General features: G+C 37.2%; 1 protein-coding gene across 1 annotated transcript in view; it reads right to left on the reverse strand.

Annotated features, from left to right (window-relative positions):
• LOC122793582 (plexin-B2-like) overlaps positions 1–13611 on the reverse strand; it is a 245960-nt gene extending 232349 nt beyond the window's left edge. The window contains exon 1 of the mRNA XM_044061751.1: positions 13504–13611. The gene's annotated coding sequence lies outside the window, so the exon portion shown is untranslated. The remainder of the gene's footprint in view (positions 1–13503) is intronic.
• Between the last annotated feature and the right edge of the window lie 1191 nt (positions 13612–14802).

A 14802-nucleotide genomic window follows, 5' to 3' on the forward strand; every position in this document is an offset into this window, starting at 1 on the left:
ACACCAAGAGTGTTATATTATTTGAAGGAAGACAGGAGGTTTTTTTGACTGGATTTCAGGAGTTGTGGTGAGAAGTAGTGTCTGAGGATGTTTTGAAGTGATGGGCAGGCATCAGGTTGGTGAATTAGTTTGCGAGCAGTAATTCGTTTGGAGTAGGTAAGTTGGTTGGGAAATTTAAGCCACTTGAGGTTCTTTAGTGCCACGTAGTGATGTGTTCAATGTCGTGAGTTTGTTACAAATGTGGCTATCTTGTTAGAGCATGTTTCTAGTTTATTTTGTAGGGTGGATCATAGATTAGTTAAGATGGGAGATGGATTGAGTTGAGGGGGGAGAAGGTAAGACGTGGCTAGAGATATTCTGGATGTATTGATGAGGCAGAGTTTGTTGTTGTAGAGAACTCCTAGTTTTTGTTTAGTTTTTTGATGGAATGGGAAATGTGTGAGTCAAGTTTTAGATTGCCATCTTTAATGACTTCTAACAGTTTGGTGTTAGATATGGTTTCTATGATGGTATTGTTGATGAAATTATATTAAAGGACAGTTTGAATTTAAACATTTGGGAATAAATTGAATTAGCTTGTTTTTTGGCATTTAGAAGTAGTTGGTGGTCACTTAACCACGCTTCTATGGATGTGAGACTCCTATGTCATTTGTTAAAGTTGCAGGAGGCATAGAGCTGAGCATATGAGGGTACCTTCATAGTTGGTATATTGGACTAAATATGCATGTTTGCTGGCTTTGTAAAGGTTGTTAATGAAGCTGTTGAAAAGAAATGGGCCCAGAATGGAGCCCTAAGGAACACCTATAGAGACAGTTAGGAAAGAAGAAAGTTCCACTTTCCATTTAATAGCTTGTAGTTTGTTGACGAGATAACTGAGGAACCAGGAAATGGCTGGATGAGGGGGAGAGAGTGAAGACAGTTCTTCTAGTAAAACTTGGTGAGATTTGGTTCAAATGCTTTTGACATGTCAAGGAAAAGGGGGATACTAGGTAGCTGTTGTTTCATTTAGAATTTACTTTCAGTGAAATTGAGTAGGGCAGTAGTTGTACTGTGGTGTGGTTGGAAACCGTGTTGTGTGGAGAAGAGGTCATTGGTGGGGAGATACATTAGGAGCTGTGAATGTATACAATTTTCTAGTATTTTGGTGAGGTAAAATAGCAATTGTAGTTGGATAGGTCTATGTTAGTTCTGCATTTGTGTAGAGGGATTGTCTGGGATTTTTTCAGATGGGAGGGATCCAGCATTCTGTAATAAATCTATTTATTAGTACAGAAACTGGATATGCAAAGGTATCTGCTGCTAGTTTGAGATATTCTGGTAGTAAATTATCAGCTGCAGCAACTGAGATTTTACGTTTTGGGAGAAGTTTGTTGATAGCACATGCTGATATTAGTTGAAGTGAGGAAGGAGAGGTGTTATGAGAGTGAGGTAGGTATGGTGAGGGTAGAGGATGATTATTTTTTTTGGAGTAGAAAGAGGACTGGTTAAGTAGAATAGGCATTGAATTGGGTGACAAAGGGGTCAGTGTTGTTACTGATGGAAGGTGGAGGGGTGGTAGATTGACACAGGTAAAGAAGATTCTTTAGGGTTACCAGAATTGTTTGGGATTTGAAAGTGATTAGCTTTATCAGATTTGATTTTTTCCTTATTGTAATTTCTAAGTTTCCTGAAAGTTTGCCATTTTTGTTGTTTTATATTTGATCCATGTTAGATGGTATCTTTTGTGAGCCAGTATGCAGGGTTGCCTTTTAGCCTTTTATTCCTAACAGGGCTAGTTCATTGAGGATGGCATTTAATATTTGATTGAAATGACTAACAACTTACACTTTTTTACAGCATTCCAGTTGTATCAGTTGAGGTAGTCTAGGAAGATTTCTTTGTTGAATGAGTTGAGTTTACATACTTGTTTAAAGACTATGTGCTTAGGGTTGTGGTTAGTCTGCCTTACAGTGAAGGTGGGGAGGTGGTCACTGATGGTGTCAACAATACAACCAGCAGTGTAGATTTTGGTGGGGAGGTTGCTAGAATCCAGTCTAAGACTAAGTGCTTGCTACTGTTTATCATGTCTGGTTTGGGAGATGATAGGTGGATGAAACCAAAGAGGTTAATTGATAGAGGTGGAGAGTTAGTGTTAATAAGTGAATAGTCTATGTTGAAGTTACCTAGTATGATGATTTCATGTTTTATATTGTGAGAGGTCCAGTCTAGGAAGTGCTCTATGATGATTGGGTCATTGTTACCACGAGGAATATATATAAATATTTATCCATTTCTATATATATGCCTATTATGCATATGTTCTTGTGTTTACATTGGGTGAAGAAGTGAGATAATTATTTCAGTGTTGTTGAAAATGGGGAGTGGATGAAAGTAGTTGATGAGGCTCAGATTGTTATTGTAGCTGATGGCTACTCCTCCAGCTTTATTTATGTTGGCTGTCATTTCTTAACATATTATGCTCTAGTGGAAGGATTTCTTCATCTTTGGTGTTAGGGTTTGGCCAGGTTTCAGTACCAATAAGTATGTCAAGGGTGTGTGTAGGCCAGGTATCTTGTTGTAGAATATTCTGAGATTAAGATCCATGAGAAGTGTGTTGCTGTTAAGTTTATTGGAAGGAGGTTGGTGTAGGGTGGGTGGGGTAGTAGTGATGTCTTGGTGCCTGGTTTGGTGAGGGTATCTAGTTTTATGGTGGATGCCTCCTCCAAAGGCACGAGTGATGGAGGAGTGGTTGTGGTAAGATCACTTTCTGTTTTGTTTTTGACCTTGAGGTTCCATATGCTGGGTTGGTATGTTTCTTTGATATGTGTGTATTTGATGAAGGATTTGGATGATACGAGTGAGCTGAGTTTAAGGGTAACTGTCTTGAGCTGGGTTTCACAGAGATGGAGGGGTGTAGTTCAGGATGGTAGGATGTACTATATGTAAACAGGGTTAGGAGGAATATGGTAAATGTTTGGTGGATTAGCATGATGTTGAAAATTGGCTTCGGTAGAGCAGGGAGTTTGAGAGAGGTGTGGTTAATGTGCAAGGAGGCATGTGGAAGTGAGATAAGCAGCAATGAGCAGATTGGTATAGAGGTGATTAATGTGCGGGCTTCCTTAGTGTAAGTGTAGTCTAGGTGAGACTGTGTGGAAATTGGCGGTTGGGTAGGGAAGCATAGTGAGTCTGATTGTAGGAAGGGTGAATGGAGTGGGATATACCTGCTCAGTAGGAGTTAAACAGCTGTAGTGAAACCAGTGCAAAAAAATCTGTAAGCCCTTGGTGGGGCTGTGTGAAATCTGAAACAGTAGAGAAAGGTAAGAGATTGCAGCTGGTAATAGTGCAGTTAAGTGTCAGAGCAGAGATAAGTAAAAGAAAAAAGTGTCTATAGAGTAGAGAAAACTGTCGGCATGGTGTGCCTGATTTGCTAATACAACTGCAGTCAGTGCTAGAGAGCAGATATAATGCTACTTCAGAACAGGTATCTAATAGGGTAAACAGGGTATAAAAGGCAGAGGTGATAGAAGCCTGGGGATTTATTTTTCTGCTGGTGAGTCTCAGAGTAAGGAGGCTTATTCATTTGCTTTAACAGCAGTAGAAGAGTGAGGTTCTTGATAGGATGGTAATGGATGGTGGTGGTGGTGGTTGACAAAAGTAGTCTGTTTATTTATTGTTAAAGAAAGAGTAATGGGGAAGTGTGGAGGGACCTGATGGAGCCTAGTCCCCCTAGAATGCTACATCCACTACTATACATGAGAAACCAAACTTATATGTAATCTTAATGTAAAAGACAGATTTTGGCAAGTGCATAAAATTAGTATACCAAACACTCTTTTCAGAAAAACTAGTCTTTTAGAAAGTATCTTAAATTAAAACATACAATTTAATTTCATGTCAGGAACTGGCCATGAAACTGGGTGCAAACTGTGTTCAGATGCACTTTAGTAGATTCAGAGCCCATATTCATTGGGTTGGGAACAAAACGGATGTTGAGTTTAGCTGGGGCATTGTATATGAAAAAGGAAGCTGAAAGGAAGCATACAAGAGGTGCAGTAAACTAGAGGACAGCTATGTCCATAACGGTCAGGATCTGTAGTTAAATTCAAAAAGCTGTTTTACTAACTCCAATTGATCAAATAATTTATGTAATAACTGATTTTTAGTTAGCATCTCTTTTACAGTATATTGATACAAAACTCCTGCTTTAACAGGAAGAAAGCCCACTTTACAGTGAAAGGATTTGCCTCTTCAGTGTTATGAAACCAAAAACCAATTAATTGCAGCAATGATTTCTTCTCTATATTTAGGGCAAATGTCAATGTTCAGAAAACAAGTTCTTCTTTGTGTTAAATTTGTCCACCAATTTAACAGAAGAGGTGAATGGTCTGCAAAACAACAAGAAAAATGTTCACATTATAATAACAGGAGGCTAATAGAAATAAGAAAACCGAGTCTAGCATGCTTTTCATACTTAAAGTCCAACAGGATGAGACTGGACTGCTTTAAGTGCTTCAGTCCCAGCTGCTCAAAAGAGCAGAGTCTTGCAGCTGAATGGGCTGCCACTCATGCTCAAACTTGAATATTGGTTCAAGCAAGGTGTGGCAGTCATATCTAGAGAGTAAGGCTGCCACACATTACCCAAACACTTACTTGAGTAAGAGTCAGGTAACTGGCTGCCACTGTTACCTGCCACAGTCAAGTAATGTGGCAGCTATAGGGAGGCAGCTGAAGAGTGGGTGGAAGTTTAGATAGGTTTCTAGGTAGTGATCAGGAGGGGACTTTAGATTTAGGGAGCAGGAGAAGAATTTACATTTAGGGAATGAGAGGAGAGTTTATGATTAGAGAGCGATTGCAGACATTAGATCTAGGGAGCAGAAGGGGAGTGTTAAGTTTTAGGAGCACTTGCAGAATTTAAGGTTTTGAAGGGGGGAGGTGGAGTTTTAGGTTTATGGAATAATTTGGGACTTTAGATCGCAGGAGGGGGATTTTAGGTTTAGAGAGTGATCAAGTACTTTAGATTTCAGGAGAGTGAGGGAAGTTTAAAGAGAGACTGGGGAATTTAAGTCTAGAGAGGAGTTTTAGAATTAGAAGAGAGCGAGGAATTCAGGTTTAGGGAGGTGGAGGTGAATTTTAAGGTTAGGGAGCAATGGAAATTAAGGTTCAGAGAGATGGATGGGAAAGAGCATTTTAAGGTTAATAGGGTCATAAGATCATAGAAAATGCAAGGGAATTGAGCTTGGTTATAATTTATGCCTTGCCAATACCCACACTCAGTTTGAACATCCTCTCTCGAGGAGGGTCAGATGAGTAAAGCTGGGGTGAATTTATGAATATCTATTCAACTGTCCAGTTCTCACTGGATGGAAGATAATGTAGCACACTGTTTAATTTGCAGTGGGACTCTATTTGACAGTTGTGTAGTGAATCTATCTCTTTGCCTTCTTTTGTTAATCTGCTGGTGAAGATTTAGATACTTTGTTCTGGCATTTGTTGGGCCATTCAGTTTGTGGAGTTACATAAGATCTTGGACTACTGGGTCCCTAATGGCTCAGAAGGCAAGGCATTGCTCTTGCCATCAGGAGTATATAAGAGAAGAAGGTCAGTTCTTCAGTTTTTTTTCTGGTAGCTTATGTTTATTTGTTTGTTTGCTTTTTTAACCAGCAATCATCTTAGTTAGAAACATTTGGGGTCTTTCTAGTTGTTTGATATATCTAGTGATGTACATCCCAGAGGGGGCATTGTATTCAACAACTGGTCTAATCAATGCTGTATATAATTTGAGAATGACATCTTTTAGATCTGGAAGGAATTCTTGACAATCAGCTGCTCTAGGTAGAAGGACTTTCTGACTACTTTTGTTAAATTATCAAAGCAGGAGGAATTATCAACCCAAGTACCAATGTCTCTAATGGCATTCTCATTTTGGAGTGTGGCAGTCTTTCTGTCTTTTGTTGGGGAGAAGGATGGTTTGCAAAAAGTAACTATCTTATACTTTTTATTACTTAGTTTAAACCCACTGTTAGTACACCAGGTGTTTACAATGCAAGTTCTTGTTGTAGGGTTTGGGTGTCAGAGGGTAACTTGGCTATGATTCCCAGTTTGCAGTCATCTGCAAACTTGGTTAGCCAGAGGTCTTGGTTTGTTCTCTGGAGGTTAAAAAAGTAACTGCTAAAAATAGGGATCTCAGCACAGAAGCCTGTGGAACACCACTAGTTACCTTTATACTTATTAATAAGGTACTTGCTACATGTACCATATGGGCTCTATCCTTTAGTCAATTTCCTATCCATCTAATTGCAGAGGGATACATTTTCATTTATTATACCGCCTTACTCTCCCTTCTTCACTTACTTCTTTATTGTTACCCAGTTCTCTATCCTGACTTTCTCTCTAAATATACCATAAGCCTGTTTTTCCTCATTTCTTATCACAATTCCTATTTGCATTAGGCTAACTTACCTTTAATTTCTCTACAAACTGTCTAAAATTTCTCTAAATATTAAATAATTGTCATATACCTTGTATCAATTCTTAACCAATGTTTTTATATTATGACTAATTTGCTATAATAATTTAAACTGCAGATATTTTTGTTTTAGTTTTAAAGATCGTAAAATTATTGTTCTTAAAATGTTTTGTTATAATTTGGAGCTTTTCTCCCCAGGCCTCCACTGAAAATGGGCTTCTACCCAATCAGATTTTCCTGGTAATCAAATGTCAACAAATAAACAGTAAATAAATCTGTCTGTAATACATATGTCTTACTAACTATTCTAGCATGTGCTATAGTGTCAAAGGCCTTGGCCAGGTCAAGGTATGCCATGTGTACAGCATAACTGTCGTCAACAGCTTGCATTATTCTTTCAAAGACATTAAGCAGATTCATGAGACAGTACCCTTAACAAAGCCAAACTGCTACTGATCTAGCCTGATAATATTTTAATGTCATAGTTAATCAGGTCAGTTATAATATGCCCCATGGCTTTGCATATGAGATTCATTAGGCTGACTGTCCTGTAATGCCTGGGGTCACTAATAGGACCTTCCTTTCAGACTGGCAGCACCACTGCTATGTGCCAAACTTCAGGGACTAAACCAGTGGATAAACTCAGGCTACATAGTTTAAGTACCGGCTCTACCAGGGCTTGTGTAGTATTGTTTATTAAACAGCCTGGCATATTATCAGGTCCCATGGAGGAAGCAACACCCTCTATTAGCTGGCAATATTCATCCTAACCCCGCTCCCAATACTCATATACGCAATCTCCCAAATAACTCAACAACACCTAATCACACCACTATAAATAGACCATCTAACTCCCTCCTGATAGCACACCTTAACATCCGTAGCATTAACAACAAAACTACCTACCTTCATGCACTCTTACAAGTTTATTCCTTTGACATTCTCTGCATAACAGAGACAAAAACTAACCCACTACCCTTGACCAGGTTATTATTCCTCTAGGGTTCAATATCCTAAGCGACCATAAAACCAAAAGGAGTAGCCATTTTGTACAAATCAGGACTCAAGTTAGTACCTTTGACATGCACCTACCACCAACTAACAATGCAGAAATCCTAACTGCCAAGCTAGTAGTTAACAATTCCAAATCCATCTATGTTATTTGTATATATCTTCCTCCAGGAAATAATATAAATACACTTGAAAACATACTCTATCACCTCTCCTCACACCTGCCTCAAGAAACCATTATTCTAGGAGACTTTAATATAGACTGGATAACTTGCTCTTTACACAATCCTACCAATCACATAAATCTACATGGTTTTTCTCAAATAATTACCACTCCTACCAGTATCCATAAACCAAGTAATAAAGCTACCACCTTAGACTGGATCCTTCTCAATAGCTATCTTACTACCTATAAACCAGGAATCCTTCCAGACGATATTAGTGACCACATGATAACCTATGTTATTAGGCAGAAAACCCATTGTCCTAATTTTCATAATATTATAACCCAAAAATTCTTCAATCCTCGAGCCTTCCAAAATGAACTCAAAGCATGTGATTGGTCTCCTATGCTAAACCTCCAACTAGATGAAGCAGTAACCTTTTTCAATACAAAATTCCTACAAATCTTAAACTCCCATGCCCCAATTAGATCCTCCCGCCTAAGGACCAAAATTGCCCCTGGCTAAAGGAAACTAGGCAAAAGAGCCACCTCAGAAATAAAATTTGGAACAAATGGAGAGCTTCTAAAAGTCCATCAGATCACCTTTATTTCAAACAATTAAGAAATGCCACCAAGAAAGACATTCTCAGAGATAAAAAAGACTACTACTCTAAACTCCTTCAATCCCAAAGCACAACTCAAAAATTCTGGTCAGGCATTAACAAACTACTTCAAAACGAGGACACTCTAAAACTCCTTCACCTTCTGGATTCCAAAATAACTCCAACCAGATTCCAGATGCTTTCAATAACTATTTTACTGAAGCCATTCTAAACCTTGCAAATTCTATACCACCAAGCATCACATTGCCTCTAAACACCCCTAATCCTACAACTCCTATTTTTCATTTACAACCTGTTCCTACATCCCTCATTTCTAAATTCCTTCAAAAACTCAAACCCTGCATCCCTTCTGCTGATTGCCTTCCAGCAGAATACCTACAAATAGCAGCTAAAGCCATTGCCTACCCCATCTCCATACTTATAAATAGAACTTTCTCTGAAAGCAAAATCCCATCCATATGGAAAGTTTCACACATCATCACCCTACACAAAGGTGGCACATCTACTGAGCTTTCAAATTTTAGGCCTATAGCCTTACTCTCACCCATTGCTAAAATAATGGAGAAATGCATACATAGACAGCTACTTGACCACCTTATCCACAATAATCTGCTTGCCAATTGCCAACATGGCTTTAGACCATTCCACAGCACTACTACTGCTCTACTATCCTTCGACAACTCTATTCATGAAAATCGCAACAACAATACTTTCTCTTCTCCCTATTTATAGACCTCTCAAAGGCCTTCAACATGGTGAATCACAACTTACTCATTGAAATCCTAAAAGCCCAATCACTTGACTCACAATCACTTCTTTGGTTTAAATCCTATCTTGAAAACAGACAGCAGGCTGTCCTTTGGAATAATACCCTTTCTTCTTCCCTCCCAGTGAAAATTGGTGTACCTCAAGGCTCAATTTTAGGTCCTCTTCTCTTCTCATTATTTATTAACAATCTACATACCAATATTCCACAAGCCACTTGCATCCAATATGCAGATGACTCAACATTAATTTGTTCTGCCAAATCCATAAACTCTCTTCAACTCCAAACCCAATCAGTATTAAACACTGTTGAAAATGGTTCATGCAACACTGCCTCCTTCTGAACCCCAAAAACAAAACTACTACTCTTTGCTCCTACTCCTAAGTCATCTATCCCTAACTTCATAGTAACCTCTAGCAATGGCACTAATATAGTCCCTGATACCTCTACCCACTTAATGGGAGTTACAATTGACAACTCCCTTAGCCGATGAACACATTAATTCAACAATAAAAACTGTCAACAAAAATAGGCTCTCTATAGAATCAGCCCCCTTCCTACCCCTCCAGCCAGAATTACTCTTGCGCAGACCCACCTTTCCTCTACCCTCTTCTATGCTTCTGCAATTTATACTAATCTATCTAGAAATAACATTAATAAACTTTCCACCTGTCATAATAACATAGCTAGATTTGCTACCTGTTCCCCCTATAGAACTCACCACTGTCATAACCTCAAACAATTGGGATGGCTTGAACTGCATAATAAGCTACTCTATCAACAACTTGTGATAACCCAAAAAATCCTCTATCACCCCAATAATACACCAATCCTCACTAATCTAATCGCCCCCTACAAAAATCTCCCTATACTTCGCTCAGCTAGCAAACCTCTAGTTTCTAATGTCAAATCAAACAACAAAGCAGGGGACTCACTATTTTCTAACACAGTAGGTAAAATCTGGAATCAACTTCCAACTGAATTGTCTTCACTTGCCTCCACACATCTATTCAAAAAGCATCTTAAAGAATATCTAAAGAATCATTGGCTTTGTCCTTGCTCCAACCCTGACTGATTATACCCAATATACAAAAATTTCATAACTAAACTTGGTTCCTATTGCTCATGCTACTATAGTGTATACTTCCCTGATAAAATGTGAACTTCTACTCTCATCTGATAACTATTGCTCTTTCCCTATCTTCTAACCTCTTAACAAAAAAAAGTCTTCTTTTTGTCCTACTAAAATTGTTATTGTTTTTATTTCATGTCATTTTTTTATTGTATCTAACGATTTTTCTGTAAACTTGTCTACTGTTATATTGTATACTTGTCTTTGTAACTTGCAGGAGCTTTTCTCCCTGGGCCTCTACTGAAAATGGACATATATCCAGTTAGACTAGCCCGGTCAACAAATGTAAAATAAATAAAATAAATAAATTATCTGACAGCACCTTTACTATATGATATTTGGTGATGATGGAGAATACCTCTGAACTGTCCCTGATTTTCAGGGACATCCCTGATTTTGACTTAAATTTTAACTCTGTCCCTCTTAATCCCTCCTAAAACTAGTGACTTTTTGGAAAGGGTGAATTACACTTAATGAATAATGACAATAATTAAGAGTTATAAACTTCTTTTACCTCAGAAAATGTGTATTAATTCATATGCTCTGATTCTGTCAATGTTTCAAGTTAATAGCACTAATATTTTAAAAGTGTCCCTGATTGTCCCTGATTTTTTCTTGACTTGTCCCTGATTCTGTTGAAATTTGTCCCCAATTGGTTGAGAGTCTGAAAAGGGTCTGAAGACTTTAGGGATAAATGGGCTTTCAACAGTCATTTCTGGGTGCAGTTGCCACTAAATTTGTTAGCTAGTATGTTGGCAATGTCTGTATTAATGACATCTTGATTAAATTCTGAGCCATGCTGGGTGTTATTTCTAAGTTTTCTAACATAAAGAGAGATTTGAAGTTGTCTTTTGCTTCAAATGTTAATTTCAGTTTGTGAACTGACTTTATGTTCCTAATATTTTTTTAAGGTTTTAATTACTTTTTTTGTTATTCTTGATTTGAGGGTCCTTAGATCTGCTTTATACTTTAAGGAATTTTTTTCTTTCTTTTATTGTTGCATTTATTTATGCTGGTGGACCACTGGGGCAGTTGGCTTTTAAACTTCCATTTCTGTTTAGATCTGGTAGGTGCTGTCAGTTCTACACGCTTATTTAAGTGGGCATAGAACTCTTTTTGTGAAACTTTCTGATGAGACCATGTCTGATGTTATGTTGAAACAGGTGAATCTAGAAACTTCATCATATTATTTAATGAGATTTGTACATTTGAAATCCTTGATTTATAAGATATTTCTATCTTCAGGTTTAGACGCTATAATAGTGAAGGTCACTAGTTTATTATTCAGCTTAACTGGGTAGAGAGATACCAGAGGAATAGTACATGAAAAAGATATATTTGTAAGTTTCAGGTTATGAATATTATGCCCTCTTATGGGTTTGTTAACAATCTGTTCCAGGGAGCTTTTGTTTATGAAATCTAAGAATTTTTGGATATATCCTACATTTGAGGTACTGGTGCTCCAGTTTATTGATAAGTCGTTGAACTCTCCCAAAGTGATGGTTATTTTTATATATATATATATATATATATATATATATATAGGAAGTTCTTCAATTACATTAATGATTTTGACATGGTTAGTGTTAGGACTGGATGATTCAGATTAGGGAACAAGATGGGAGTTTTGGGATAAGAGTTAGGGCTCTGGGAGGGTTATGCAGTTTACTACGGTCACATGCCGGTAGGGGTAATTCAGTAGGATTGGGTTAGTGAGAATTTGAGCACTCTCTCTACAGAGCAATGGCAGCAAATGCAACAGGAGCTAATAACAAATGTGTACCTCCATATATCAGTTAATAAAAGACCCTGAAGGAATTGTTTGATTGTTTTTAAACTCTCCCCGTCTGTGTCTAATGAGACTCTAACATTTGTGTGTGTGTGTGTGTGTGTGTGTGTGTGTGTGTGTGTGTGTGTGTGTGTGTCTATATGCATACATATTATTGGCACACTTTTACAATATAAGCAACTTTCTAAAAAATCCATTAGGCTTGTTTTACTGACTCATTAACTAAAGAAATAAAGCTTTTTCCTTAACTTAAAAGCTAATTAAAGCAAATGATTTATGAGAGTGAGGTAAAGTTTATCTCCGTTCACAAAATACTGTGAAAGCTACAGGAGTTTGTTACCACATTGCATAACTTATGTAGAGGTGAACATAAATGTAATACTACTGAGTTATTCAGAAGTCATAATCACATTGCATAACTTTGATTGAAATGGAAAGTTAATTTTGACATTGCTATTTTAATGTAACTCATGATTACAGTGCCTCTTTACAAAATCTGGCATACGTTTCTCAAACATCTAGATGGTAGAACTTGTGTAGCATCATTAGTTAAGGTCTCTTCCTCACAACTCCATCAAGCTCTGTGATGCAGTCCTAATCAGTTACTGCCTGTGTGGAATTACACAGTGCCTGAATGGGTTTTCACAGGGAATTCTGGCTTCCTTCTGGTTTGCAAAAATCACACTGATTGACTGGTTAGTCTAAAAATATACCTACACATTGCATTTACTTTCACTTTTAAGGATCAATGATAGGACAGCTTACTTACCCATTTAACAAATAAATTAATGTAATTCAATGACTCCATTTACTTTGCCATTAATGAATGTATTTAGATAATTATCCAGTAAATGCATTGATCCAATGTATGTTTTTGTATGACTGACCAGGGAAGTAGTTACAAGGTGCATAAATATACAAGTCTATAAACACAAATGTTAAGAGCATTTATGCGAAACATGAATATATGAGAAATGGTACGTGCAGATTTGCATTCAGCAGGCATAAATATGTAATTATGGAAACAAAGAATTAAGATACTAAACAAAATCACACACATTTTTCAAGAGGCACATCTTAAATGTGTACATACACATACGCTCTACACAGAAACAGTAAACAGTATGGTTTCAATTGTGTGCTCTCTGTATCTCTCACTCTTACACACACACACACACACACACACACACACACACACACACACACACACACTATAACAAGTCTAATATACTTACAAAATGATGCATAAATGTCACATTTACCGACAAACTCACATGCATTCACAAAGAAATTATGTATCCTTTTTTTAGGTTATTCACTTTAAGGTCATCATACCTTAAGTCAGCTAGAAATGAACTATCAAAACAGAGCTTACATCTAGAGCATGTTTTGTTTTCATCCTGATTACATTTAGAAAACACTTTAGATTAACTGGCTTCATTTATGCTAGCAACAAACTTCTGCAGTTGTACTACTGTTATTATTGTATTTGTAATACTGGATTATAGTTTTCATTTCTGTCAGACTGTTTAAACTTGCAAGTAATGCAAAAATCATATTTGAATGTTACTTACAGCAAGAGATCCTCTGTCTTTTCTGATTGTGAAATGTTAAAATAACTACAATAACAAAGACTTCCGGAGGTTTACAGAGGGTATACCAAAATAGGAAATGGCTTCATCAGTGATGTCTTCCAGCTGGCTTGTTATGCAAGACTGTTGTTTTATGTATCCAGATGCTGTGCAGACCATGTAGTGGGGGTAGGAAGGGCAGTACTACAGCCTTATTATTTGTTTTTGTGTTTTTTTACTCAATTGCTTTTGCATAGAGGAACTATGTGCTATTCAAGTGAGTGTAGGGATATTTTATGAGGATAGAGCAACAGATATTTTTTTACTTGTATTATAAAACAGGCTTCAGAAATCATGAATTGTGATTAGCCAAAAATCATCCTTAACCTATACTGTTAATACTGATATCACAGCACAATTTCTTTAGTTTCCTTATACTAAAATTATGATGAGATAAACAGCATTTCTTGACTTGACAACCTGCTCCCATGACTAGACATGCTCTTACATTGTATGACTGTTCTGTTAAAATCTCTGCATCCCTGATAGCATTTGTTTGTATTTTTATGTGTGTTGTATGCAGTGTAACAGACAAAGAAACAACCTTTGGGATGTGACTGAATCAGATCAATCTGGATCAGCCCACAACCCTGGTCAACAATAAATAAATAAGTAAATAATCTTCACACACACATGTATAACTAACTGTAAGGTAGGTTACATATGGTGATATCCAGTCTGTGTATAACTGTAAGGTAGGTTACATATGGTGATACCCAGTCTGTGTATAACTGTAAGGTAGGTTACATATGGTGATACCCAGTCTGTGTATAACTGGTAGGTTACATATGGTGATATCCAGTCTGTGTATAAATGTAAGACAAGTTACATATGGTGATAGCCAGTCTGTGTATAAATGGTAAGATAGCTTACATATGGTAATAGCCAGTCTGTCTATAAATGGTAGGGTAGGGTAGGTTACATATGGTGATAATCTGTGCATAAATGGTAAGACAGGTTACATATTGTGATACTCAGTCTGTGTATAAATGGTAACACAGGTTTTACATAACAGCTCTACCACACTTCTTATCATAGTACCTTTAGAGGGGATGGTTACTCTAATAATACTCTTTTACAGTGCAGTGTATTATAGGGATTTTACTTTCAAGACTATGAGATACTGTGTGAACATCTATATCTTTTCCATTTACTAATTACATTGGTTTGGCCACGTCCCTGGGTTGGGGACGCACTCATATTCTGTAAACTACACTGTTCTTTCCATGTATAGTATGCTTT

The sequence above is a fragment of the Protopterus annectens genome, chromosome 2.part0, assembly GCF_019279795.1.
Source record: "Protopterus annectens isolate FY-2018-M chromosome 2.part0, PAN1.0, whole genome shotgun sequence".
Lineage (NCBI taxonomy): Eukaryota > Metazoa > Chordata > Ceratodontiformes > Protopteridae > Protopterus > Protopterus annectens.